Consider the following 11,977-nt stretch of genomic DNA (forward strand, 5'->3'; position numbering starts at 1 on the left):
TGTGTGTGTGTGTGTGTGTGTGTGTGTGTGTGTGCATGTGTGTGCGCGTGTGTGTGTGTGACTGTGTGTGTGCGTGTGCGCGCGTGTGTGTGTGTGTGTGTGTGTGTGCGTGTGTTTGTTTAGAAAACAAAAATAGACAGCCAGTAATTTGGTCAATTTATTGCATGTAATATGTTTATAAAATATATTCCCTGACAGAATTATGTTCTGTAAAAACACAGATCATTTGATTGCATGGTTAAAAATGTAATGTTGTACTGACAGAAAGAGAAGGGTCACGCGACACATTTAATTAGTATGCTCAAAATGTTCATGTTACTGTACTGGAGTAAACTAAAATTGTAGAGTGCAAGCTGTTTCCACAAAACTTTTAAGCAGAGTGGACGACTGAATTTCCAGAAATGTGTGAAAATGTCCGCAGACTTTGTGATCATAATTTTTGCAATAAACACAGATTATTTGACTGATGAAACTCCATCACAATTTGAAGGATCCTTTGGAAAGCAGCTTTTGATTCGCATCCTTCTTTGGCTGTATTTTGAAGTAAGTGTGTTGCCATCATTTCAGAAGTGAATGGGACAGAATGCCAAGTAATTCCAGATAATGGTCACACTTTATTTTAAGGTCAAATTCTCGCTATTAACAAACATTACTTGAATATACTCAAACATGACTTTTGCCTGCTAATTTGCTGCTCATGAACAGTTAGTAAGGTAGTAGTTAAGTTTAGGTGTGTAGGGATGTAGAATATAGACACGGCCTCAGGATGCAGCCTTTTGTTGAGAATCACCCACAACAGTTCTGCTCAAACAGATCTTCTTTACTTGCTACTCAAACAAAACTCAAGCAGCAATGTTTTACTAGAGTTTAATGCTGTAAATCAGTTCATCTCTCTGCTTTGTCAGTCACTTCAAATCTAATAATGTAAACTGAACTCTAATTCCCATCTGCAATTGATTAAAAGTAGATTTTTTTTTAGAAAGCAACCATGTGAAGAGCAAACAGTCAGTTAAACCCTCTAGAGGTCCAAGTTCCTGCACTGTTAAAGACATCATATTTACATGTGCCATACAGAGACCAAACTCAAAACATGTCAAAGCTCCACGTCTCAATGTAGTGTGTGTTTACTTGGTAATTTTGGGAAAATAGCACACATCCTAATGAATAATCCAGACTTCTATCAACTTTTTTTATCGTTTTATAGCAGGAAAGGCATGCAGCTGGCACTATAGCTTCCTGGGACGAAGGGCAAAGCTATAGAAAGAAACTCCACCCGTCTATTATAACGACGGGGATTATGGGAAATGAGAAAGACAGAGGCGTTCATTTAGATTACGAGCTGAGCTCCACATGCAGGCAGTGACAGTTTCTTTCTGAAAGTGTCTGGGAGACAGAGCAGACTAAAGACTAGTTAATGCTGACTGACACATTTCAGACCTTTAGCCTGTTCTCTCATCTGACTGCATTACTGGCCCTCACAAAGGAGACTATAACTCAAGACTCTTCCATTTCACAACAAGTCTGCATTCAGGGGAGAAACTCTGGTCTCACAAGTGGGCAGGACTTCTAGAAAATCTAGAAAAGCTACCCTAGTAAATACATCTATTTCATACTAAGTATAGTTCAAATCTATTAACATATTGACTGACAGATAACTCGAGACTTACTGATATAAACATTATAATTCAACTGTATTTGGAGTACTTGTGCATAATGCACATTTCTTAATATTAAGCCTAAAATGTGTTTTAATGACACTATTGATGAGGAATGTATGATCTTTGAATAATATCGGTCTTTAAATGCTAAATATTTAAAGTGTACCTGAAGTGTACTTGTGAGAGTTCCACTTTCTCACAATCACATATACTAAGCATATCTTTAGTTGGACTTCAGCACTACTTCTGCACAATTAAAGTGCATTAAGTACAAAATTAGTTGTTTCAATTTAGCAGACTTTAAGTATACCAGTTTAGTATAGAAAAGCAGGGCATTTAAGTATATTTATTTTTCACTAGGGTACAAACATTTGCATTGTAATGCAAAACTAGAATTCCAAATGTTGTAATTTTCTGCAAAAGTTTGTATTTTGAAGTCTTCTCTATTTATGCTATAGAGAAGACTAGGTCAAGCTGTCACACAGTCCATGTATAGCTACTGCAACTATAAAGTTTAAATTTAGTTATGGGAGACAACCAAAAAGTGTTGTGGCCTTCAGGAAAAGGGATTATGCTGAAATGAATTTGGGCAGAAACAACATAAAATTCATTAAAGGGGTCATATGATGCTGCTAAAAAGAACATTATTTTGTGTATTTGGTGTAATGAAATGTGTTTATGCGGTTTAAGGTTAAAAAAACACATTATTTTCCACATACTGTACATTATTGTTTCTCCTCTATGCCCCGCCTTTCTGAAGCGCGTAGATTTTGACAGCTCATCGGTCTGAAAAGCGAGGTGTGCTCTGATTGGCCAGCTATCCAGTGCGTTGTGATTGGCCGAATACCTCAAGCGTGTGACGGAAATGTTGCGTCCCTCACCATACTGTGATGCCTGCGCCAACCACATGTGACGACTCTGGGCTGGACTCTGCTTCGTCCACGGTGAAAGCCGATCCGGTGATCCACAGCGAAGGTTATGTATTTTTTCAGCGACCAGCACGGATCAGCTCCAGGCATGACGAAGCAGATATCCTCCTCTTTTGGAAGACCAAACAAAGTAGTTTCTTTTTCACAATGAAGCACACAGCGTCTTCACGACATGGCAGCGGCTGCAACAATACTACAGCGAGAATAAAAGTGACGCCTTCTTTCTTTGCGTGAACATTTGGGCGGCATTATGCAAATCTTCCCACATAGTGATGTAGACATGTGGGGGCGTGTTAGAACGAGCCGTTTTAGGTAGGCGTGGCTGACTCTGAACTTTTATAAAGAATATCTCTTTGGATTTGAGACTTTAGTCTTTGCAACTTTACAGATCTTCTTTATGCACCAAGCACTTGTAACACTCCAAAGAGAAAGGAAAACTTGAAATCGCATCATTTGACCCCTTTAAATCTTCCTGTGGAAGCGATGTGGCTGGTAAACAACAGTATCTGGTGTGGCTAGCTTAAACACTACTAAAACGGTTCTAAGAAAACAGCTAGCTAATTAGCCTAAACTACTAGATGAAAGACGTTAGCTGCATTATATTTAACACGGACAGTGTTTCTTTTTTTCTAAATATAAAAGTTTTTGTTGGGAAAACGCCTTACCTGAGTCATTCACCGCACAGATCCAGTTCAGTTAACTGAACAATTGTCGATCTTTATAAAGATCTTCATCGCTGACAAACGACAGGATATATTTCTTGTTCGTTGTCTATTTATTATATGCAAATCTAGCACTTTTTCCAGAGCTTTTTGTAGTTTGTGTTTGTGTAGCGTATAGTTTTACCACTCGAATGATTCAGTGCATGAACCTATTTAGAGCGTTTAGCTAACACTATTACCGAATAATTCATTATAATTTTTTTATGTATTAACTTTGTTTCAGATGTTCTCATAAAGTTCTTTGGAAAATAAAGGGAAAACAAATAAAATGAGATCAAATGAGACACTGACAACTGTTGACAGTACAGTTATAAAATAAATGTGAATGGCATAACATGATAAATGTTTGTGTTCATAACGAAATCTTAACATTTGATTGCATACTGGCAAATCTGAGCACTGTTTATTATTTTTCTCTACAGGATTATACGTATTGGAGAAGCATCTGGGAAGCAGGAGACTTCAGCAAAAACAGAACTGTCCTACACTGATCAATCTAGTGTGAAATCTTTGGCACTAATTTCAATAAAATTCCAGTGCACAGACATCATCTGACTAGCTGGAAACACCTGCAGCAAATCTGCCTGGATGCAACAGCTAGATCTGTAGAGCCAAAATTACACCTGAACAGCGTGAGACCCCAAAGACAGCCATTGTTGATCAATATTAAAATGCAAACAATTCTACTGTAAACCACATGTGCTTTGAAATAAATCTCCTGACAACTGTACTATAGGATATACAGTTCAGTGTCTTTTTTATTGGGCTGTTTGCATTAGGTGGGATTGTGTTGGTCAGTGGTCTGATGGAAACGGAGGGGTCTGTGTCTGCTTTGGCAGCTCCACTGATACAAACCCTGAATGAAGTGAAAACCTCAGCCTCCTGCTTACTGCAGACAAAACACTCATGTGACTCAGTTAGACAAATGAATGTAAAGAATAAAAACCAGAAACTGATGCCAAGAATATGTTACATTGAGAGAAAATAATAATAAAGATCATTAAAATCATGCGGTGATCAGCGATTCCCAACTATAGGAAAACTGAAGCTTCAAATTTAAGATTTGAGTTTGTGTTGACATTTCTTAAAGGGGTCATATGATGCGATTTCAAGTTTTCCTTTCTCTTTGGAGTGTTACAAGCTGATTGTGCATAGATAAGATCCCTGAAGTTGCAAAGAAAACTCCTCGTTCTAACACGCCCCCACATATCTACCTCACTATGTGGAAATATTAGCATAATGCCGCCCAAATGTTCACGCAAAGAAAGAAGGCGTGGTGTCAGTAACGCAGTTAGTGTTGAAGCAGCATGTCAGGGAGACGCTGTGTGTTTCTAGGCGAAAGCAAAAGCACTTTATTTGGCCTTCCGAAAGTAGATGCATTTAGTAATCTTTACGATTACTTACAACAGAACAGCAATGCATTTTATGGACGACCGTTTCGTGAACCTAGGAGAGGAGGGCATTCTGACTTTGCTATGACAATCTGGCGCTTCTGAATCAGCTACTGTTTTGTTATTAGTTTAAGTATTTGCTATTGACTGTTCAAATGCGGAGTTTTGCGCATTGTTTGTGTGTGTGTGTGTGTGTGTGTGCGAGCGAGCGAGACCGCGTCACATCTCAGTAGAGTCAGCTGTCTAAACCGCGGCTTGTGTACTGCATCATTACTGTCTGTTCCCTTTCGGGCTTGAACTGATGGTAAAACTAATTACATTATTTACTGTCTTTACATTTATTTTGAAAGCTGAAGCTCGCGATTATGGTAAGGGGCGTTACATTTCCGACGAGTGCTTGCGGTGTTCGGCCAATCACAATGCACTGGGTAAGCTGGCCAATCAGAGCAGACTGCGCTTGTCGGAAGGAGGGACTTTGTAGAAAACGAAGCGTTTGAGAGAGGCGGGGCATAGAGGACCTACAATAATGTACAGTATTTGAAAAATAATGTGTTTTTTGAACATTAAAGCATGTCAACATATTCTGTTACACCAAATAATGATCTTTAAAAAAAGCATCATATGACCCCTTTAAGGCTCCGGGTTTGTTTAAATCTACGTGAGCGTTATTAATAGTAATGTTTTCTCAGCATACGCCTTTTTGAAAGGAGTGTCAGGTTAAACAGTTTCTTGTGCTGATGATTTTGTAGAGACTGTGTGAAGAAATGCCATGAATGACCACATATGCAGACAAAATATCAGACTGTCCAGGGTCTCAAAGACATAATTTCTTGTGTACTGGCCTGCCCTCTAGTGCTCATACATGATATTCAGGGTCACAAAAACACAAATGAAGCAACAGTGAAGTGAAATAGTTATCTTTAATACAACGGAATGGTCGATATTTCTTTAGGAAGTGACAGGAGGATATCCAGATGCTGCAGTCTGAAAAGACACGATTAGGTGCATGTGAAAACAATATATAAAAACTGCTGTTTCAAATGCACTGTATTTCTGAGTGGAAGTGGATGGGCCGTGTGAAGCAGGGTGACTGATGCACCAACACTGGTGGCATATATATGGTATTTATAGATAGTATTTCTATCTTTTAAAGGGGTCTAGACAGGAGAAACTGTCTTTAATCCATTAAAACAAGCTGCAAGTTTCATAGCTTAAAACATCCTCTTCCTGACTCATTGTGTCAAAAGCAAATAGATCCCATTATAATCACTGACGCTTTCTACACTGGATACAGTATACAGAAGGACCTGAGTGTCAGGAAGAAGAAACTGATGGTTTTATATGGATAATGTTATTAAAACCCTCAATCACATGCGATGTCAAGGGGGCCCATGCAATGACGTCAGCCAAAGATAACAGTGGCGGTTTACTGGCAAGCCTTAAAGGAGCAGCCTCTTTAAAATGTTTTAAATCATAATATCTGCAAATATATGTTTGGATTAAAAAAAAAAAAAAACTTTAATTAAAGCTGCATTTATAAGCCTTTTCTCACAGCAGCTGGAATAAATGTATCATTTTGATGGCGGATAGTAATCCAGAAAGGATTATGTGTTTATGAAACATGTGAATGAAATTAAATTATATTCCAGTTTTAAATGTGCTTCTGATTACGGATAGCCTGGGATTACACAAGATTTGTATTTTAAAGACAACCAGTTCGAAGGGAGCATAATTTGCTTTTTGGGTTAAAAGAATTTCTTAATATGACAATTAGATTAGACTGTGCTGAAATTGAAATCTACACACACACTATACTCATCACGCAATGCTGATGTTGTTAACATTAACAGTTTGAGAACAAAGTATAACAATAATAATAATTTGCATGGTTTGATGTGATATGAGCTAAGCGATTGTTAGATTAAATCACCATTGGTAGCACGATTTATTGTAATGCTTTTTTCCTCAGTTGGTCAGAACAAATGTAGCAGACTTGTTACTTACTCGTTCAGATGACAATATACGGTGATAATGCTTATTTTGGTCATATTCCAAGACATAGGCTAGAATCTGTGATTACTAAGTATAGGATTCACACTGGTGCAGTGACTAACTGCTACACACACTCCTCAGAACATTAGATTCATCCGCGCCGGAGCACAACCCACGCAAGGAAGATAATTCAGCGAGTAACTGCAATTCCAGGTTTCAAACAGAGATGGCGACAAAGAGGCAAAACTTACGGACTGCAGGGACATTATATTTATTATAAGTAAACCTCAAGAAATTTAAAAATAACAATAAAAAATCCATGTCCTGACCACTTTAAAATTTAACAACTAAACATTGAACAATTATAAAAAAAAATTAAACATTAACAATTAAACATTTTCGACTTCACAGTTCCCATGTCAGTGGCCACTACCTATATAAAAATAAAATAAATAGTTTAATCTTTTTTATTTTGATTGTTTTTACTTTAAAGTTATTTATTTCAATTTTACATTTATGTTTATAATTTCATTCATTTAGCTTTTAATCAACTCAAGAAGCTTCTGTAGGTCCCTGATGAACCCCTGGGAAACCTTAGGAAACACTTATGAAACATTATATGAATAAACATTATATGTGACCCTTTATATGTGATAAATTGAGATACATCACATGAAAGCTGGATAAATAAGCTTTCCATTGATGTATGGTTTGTTAGGATAAGACAATATTTGGCCGAGATACAACTATTTGAAAATCTGGAATCGGAGGGTGCAAAAAAAATCGAAAGTTGTCCAAAAGAAGTTCTTAGCAATGCATATTACTAATCAAAAATTAAGTTTTGATATATTTACGGTAGGAAAGTTACAAAATATCTTCATGGAACATGATCTTTACTTAATATCCTAATGATTTTTGGCATAAAATAAAAATCTATAATTTTGACCCATACGATGTATTGTTGGCTATTGCTACAAATATACCCCAGCGACTTAAGACTGCTTTTGTGCTCCAGGGTCACATATGAAACCCATAGAAAACTGAAAATTTTAGACTATCTAAAACAGATTTATATTAAAATCAACATGAAATGCCTATTTTAACCCCTTTTTAATTCCATAACGTCATGTATTTCCACATGAAACTATAAGCACTGAGGGGAAAAGGGTAGGATGGCAATTGATTAGATTCAGATTAAAGCCAAACCTGAAGATGAGCTTACAATGGATCATAGAGGACTCCAGCATCAGAAACACCTCCGTTTGAAGAGGTCTACTTGACCGGGACATGAAGGCTAAAGAAGGCTGGATATCACTGTATCCCAGGGATACAGCATCTTTTTCTAATTTATCATTATTCACTATTATTGCTGTAACCTTCATTATATTACTGTTTATGCGTAAACAGCTATTTGACTGTTAATAATAACCAATAGCTTGTGTGTCTTTGACATCAGCCATAGAGAAAAAAGCTTCAGGGATGGAACAAATGATTATATTTTGATGAAAGATCAAATTTGAAAAATAAATTCGGTTTACGCTTTGAAATATTGCCACCTGATGAATTATGCTCATTAAAAATATGCATTAATAAAGTAAAAAGGGTCTCTTTTTTGTTTTGATGTCGACTGTAAGATGACTTGAATAGCTCATCAGTCCACTTCTGTTTGGGCTGAATTTGAGAGGGGAACTGTAAGGGGAAGCGCACCTGAAGTGTGGAGGGGAGGAAGTCGTTCTGCAACACGATGTCCACAAAGAAGTGCGGAGGGATTTCTCCCAGCTGATGGCAGAGGACGGCGATGAGGCCCGGATACAGCTCCTTCCTCTCCTTCACGGCCTCCTCGGAGCGGCACGGCAGAGCCTGCAGGCTTTTCCAGTGCTCGAAGAACTCGCACACATTCCCCATGAGGAAACAAACCAAGGCAAACTGCAGCTCTCCTGCAAACAGTGACATTCTATAACTCAGGATTTCAGTGCACAAATGATAGTAACTCGATTTATACATTCCCTGAAGAAAATTTCAGTGGTGCTTATCAATAACAACAGTATTACTTTAATAAAAGTGTTGCTTGTCTCAATAAAAACCCATCAGCAGTGTTGGGAAGGTTACTTTGGAAATGTAATAGGTTACAGATTACAAGTTTCCCCTGTTTACAATGTATTAAGTGGTGTAACTATTTCAATTACTTTATCAAAGTAATGTAACTGATTACATTTGATTACTTTTCTTCATTTAAATTTCTATTTTCTTTTCCTACATTTTTATTAAAATGTTAATCATTTTGAAACATTTAAAGCAGGAAAGAGTTAATCTTACAGCAGTACTCAACACTGATAACTGTCAGATTTTCCATCACTTGAATTAAGATCATAAAACATAGTTTAATAGCTGATACTGTTTCTGAAATCAAATCTTTGCATAGCTATGACAAGAAACACTGGCATCTAACAATGCCTTGGAAAAAAAGTTAATTTAAACAGAAAGCATATACACAAATCCAAATAGGAAATATAACAGTTATCTAATAAGCATGTGTCTATTCTGTGTCCTAAACTCCTGAAACATCGGTGTCTCATATTTTAAAGCAATTTGGGAAATAAATCAAATCATATCTGTATGTGTGTGAAAACAATTCAGATGTTACCCCCTTTGGAATCATTAACATTTTCATAAGTAACTGTAATTTAATTACATATATTTTTGTAATTATTAACCATAACAGATTACAGTTACATTTATTTTGTAATTAAGTTACGTAATTCCGTTACATGTAACTAGTAACTCCCCAACCACAAGCTACCTAAACTAAACCAATACATTTTATTGCCTTTTTATAACAAAATGACCATCCTTTCAGATTTAACATGATGTTCAGTTAGTAAACTGAACAGCAACCGATGCTCACCTAGCACACCGTGCGGCTGCTCTTTATAATGCCTCTCAAGCACAGAGTTGAGAGCGTAACGCCGATCCATGTTACACTGTGTGATCTGAGCAGTTCTCTGAGGTTGGCCCGCATGCGCTCGGCCTCCTCTGGGTCCCATGTGAACTCCAAATCATCTTCTCTCTGGTTCCAGTGGGCTACAAGCACCTCCCGGGGTTTCAGGGACAGAAGCAGGCCCGTTTTGGGGCCAATGTCACCACATGCTTCATTAGAGTTGAGGAAGTGAAGCCCTGGAGGAATCATCTTCACCCCACGGAACCGACGGCCCAGGGTCCAGGGTTTGTAGTCAAGTCCCAACACGGATCCCTGAGGAACACCAAGTAAAACAAGTGTGGCTCCTTCTTCAAATAAGCCCCGAGCCACCTCGGGGTCCATATCTGTGCCTGCCATATCTGTTTAAAATAGGTATCACAAACTCATCATATTACTATAGTAAATGTGACTGGAATCTCATTACAATGAATGGAAATAACAATTTAAGATATTATCATTTGTCTGTATCATATCATTTTGTCAGCTTTAGAAAGTTGCGGGTTTGAAAATAATACATTAATTAAATATAATGTTATAATGCGGTATATTAATGAAATATTAAAGTAAGGCACTGAACGAGTAAGCTAGAAAATGTGTTTCGAGAGAATAATATAAATAAACAACCAGCAACAGCAAAACGGGTGTACAAAAAATTTTTATTTCGTAAAAATAAAAATAAAAAACTGTAAACTGATCATACCTAAACAACTGCGCTCAATCACAAATCCAAATTTTTATGTAAAGGCCATGTGTGAATCAAGAAGGAAACTTAAGTCTAAGCTAAAGTCAAAATAAAAGCCCTACTTACAGCTGAACGCCACATACATCAGGGGCACATTCAAGCTCAAACCGGTGCGCAACGTTTTGCTACGGTTTCCGGTTTGAACAACATGTTTCTGGAAACGGTGTGCAACGGTGTTTGAGATGCATTTTCTCTTGTTTGGTGGGTGTGTCAAACATGTCAGCCCAATCAGCAGCAACATGTATGTAAACCACGCGGTATTAAAGAGACAGCTCGCACAATGTAATTAACATCCAAATAACTTCACAAGAGCAAGTATATTGTTTGCACATGATGGCAAAATAACTGAAATAATAAGAGCACAAGTATAGATCTTAAACTTCTTTACTCAAACTCGAATTTCTTCTGGTCCATATCCTTTCCTTAGGAAGGTGTGCTAGACACTGATTAATGTAACATAAAAATAATATACATATTTATATATTTTGCTATTGTATTGTGGAGTGACACTTTCATAAACTTTTCTATAGGCCTACTCCTTTGTTTATATAATGGTAAATATTAATATCATAGCACAACAACAGTGATCAGCAATAATGATAAGCCTAATACTCACAATAAAAATAATAAGGTCATATAGATCATAACACAGAAGTGGATTATCCAGTGGTGTCAAGTTTTTTGTAGTGGGTATACTCTGATATTCCCTCCCAGCCTCATACTCAACGTCCCACAGCAACACCCCATAAGCACCACCACATTCACTAATTCATACAATATGCATCTATGTAACTGAGAGCATTCTGAAAGACTGCTTATGTGATATCAACATGTCAGTTTATTATAAGCAACAGAAGACTTTAACAGCTAATGGCATTTACAGCTGGGGAGACAGGACTGATTTCTTACTGTTTAGTATTAATCATTTAACTCAGCCAGTTACATTTATCTTAAGAATATGGTCCCTGGAGAATAGGTTTTATCAGCTGGCAATTTTCAATGCACATTTAAGAGAGCTTGTTTTTAAATTCCCTAGCCTGACTTTCAGTCCACAAGGTTGGTCAGGAGTTCTCATCTCTCTCATCATCTGAAACAAGCAGATATAAACATTGTATTGAGTTTAACTGCTAGACACATACACAGTATGTGTGTTATCTCTCCCCTTCTCTCGCATTCACTGATCCACCACACTAACGTTACTTAAGTTATTAGCTAGTTGTGTTGGCTTGAGAAAGCCAACATAGTGTTAAACTATTTAAACTTATTATTATTCTACTGAGACCAATACTTTTCAACTGTACTGTATATCCTCCAAGGGCTTTAATGCTACAAGCACCAAACTCGTCACAGACATTGGACCTGATCTGTAGTTTGTTTCTATATCTTTTCTAACTGATGAGACTTAAAGTTTTCTATAACTAATTATCAAAAATCAAAGATTTCCCATAGACTTGCATTGGCTGAGCAAAAATGCCCTCTCTAGAGGACAACTGCAGTCCACTAGAGGGTGCCACAGGATAAGAATTCTTTCAACTCCCCTCATTTACTTTCATTTTCAGACAGTTA

The 11,977-nt window shown here is 37.2% G+C and overlaps 1 pseudogene; it reads right to left on the bottom strand.

Moving 5' to 3' along the window:
- Positions 1-5,648: 5,648 nt before the first annotated feature.
- LOC107564800 (protein AAR2 homolog) lies at positions 5,649-10,026 on the bottom strand (annotated as a pseudogene).
- Positions 10,027-11,977: the final 1,951 nt, after the last annotated feature.

The sequence above is a fragment of the Sinocyclocheilus grahami genome, unplaced genomic scaffold, assembly GCF_001515645.1.
Source record: "Sinocyclocheilus grahami isolate Dianchi unplaced genomic scaffold, SAMN03320097.WGS_v1.1 scaffold964.1, whole genome shotgun sequence".
In the NCBI taxonomy this organism is placed as follows: domain Eukaryota; kingdom Metazoa; phylum Chordata; class Actinopteri; order Cypriniformes; family Cyprinidae; genus Sinocyclocheilus; species Sinocyclocheilus grahami.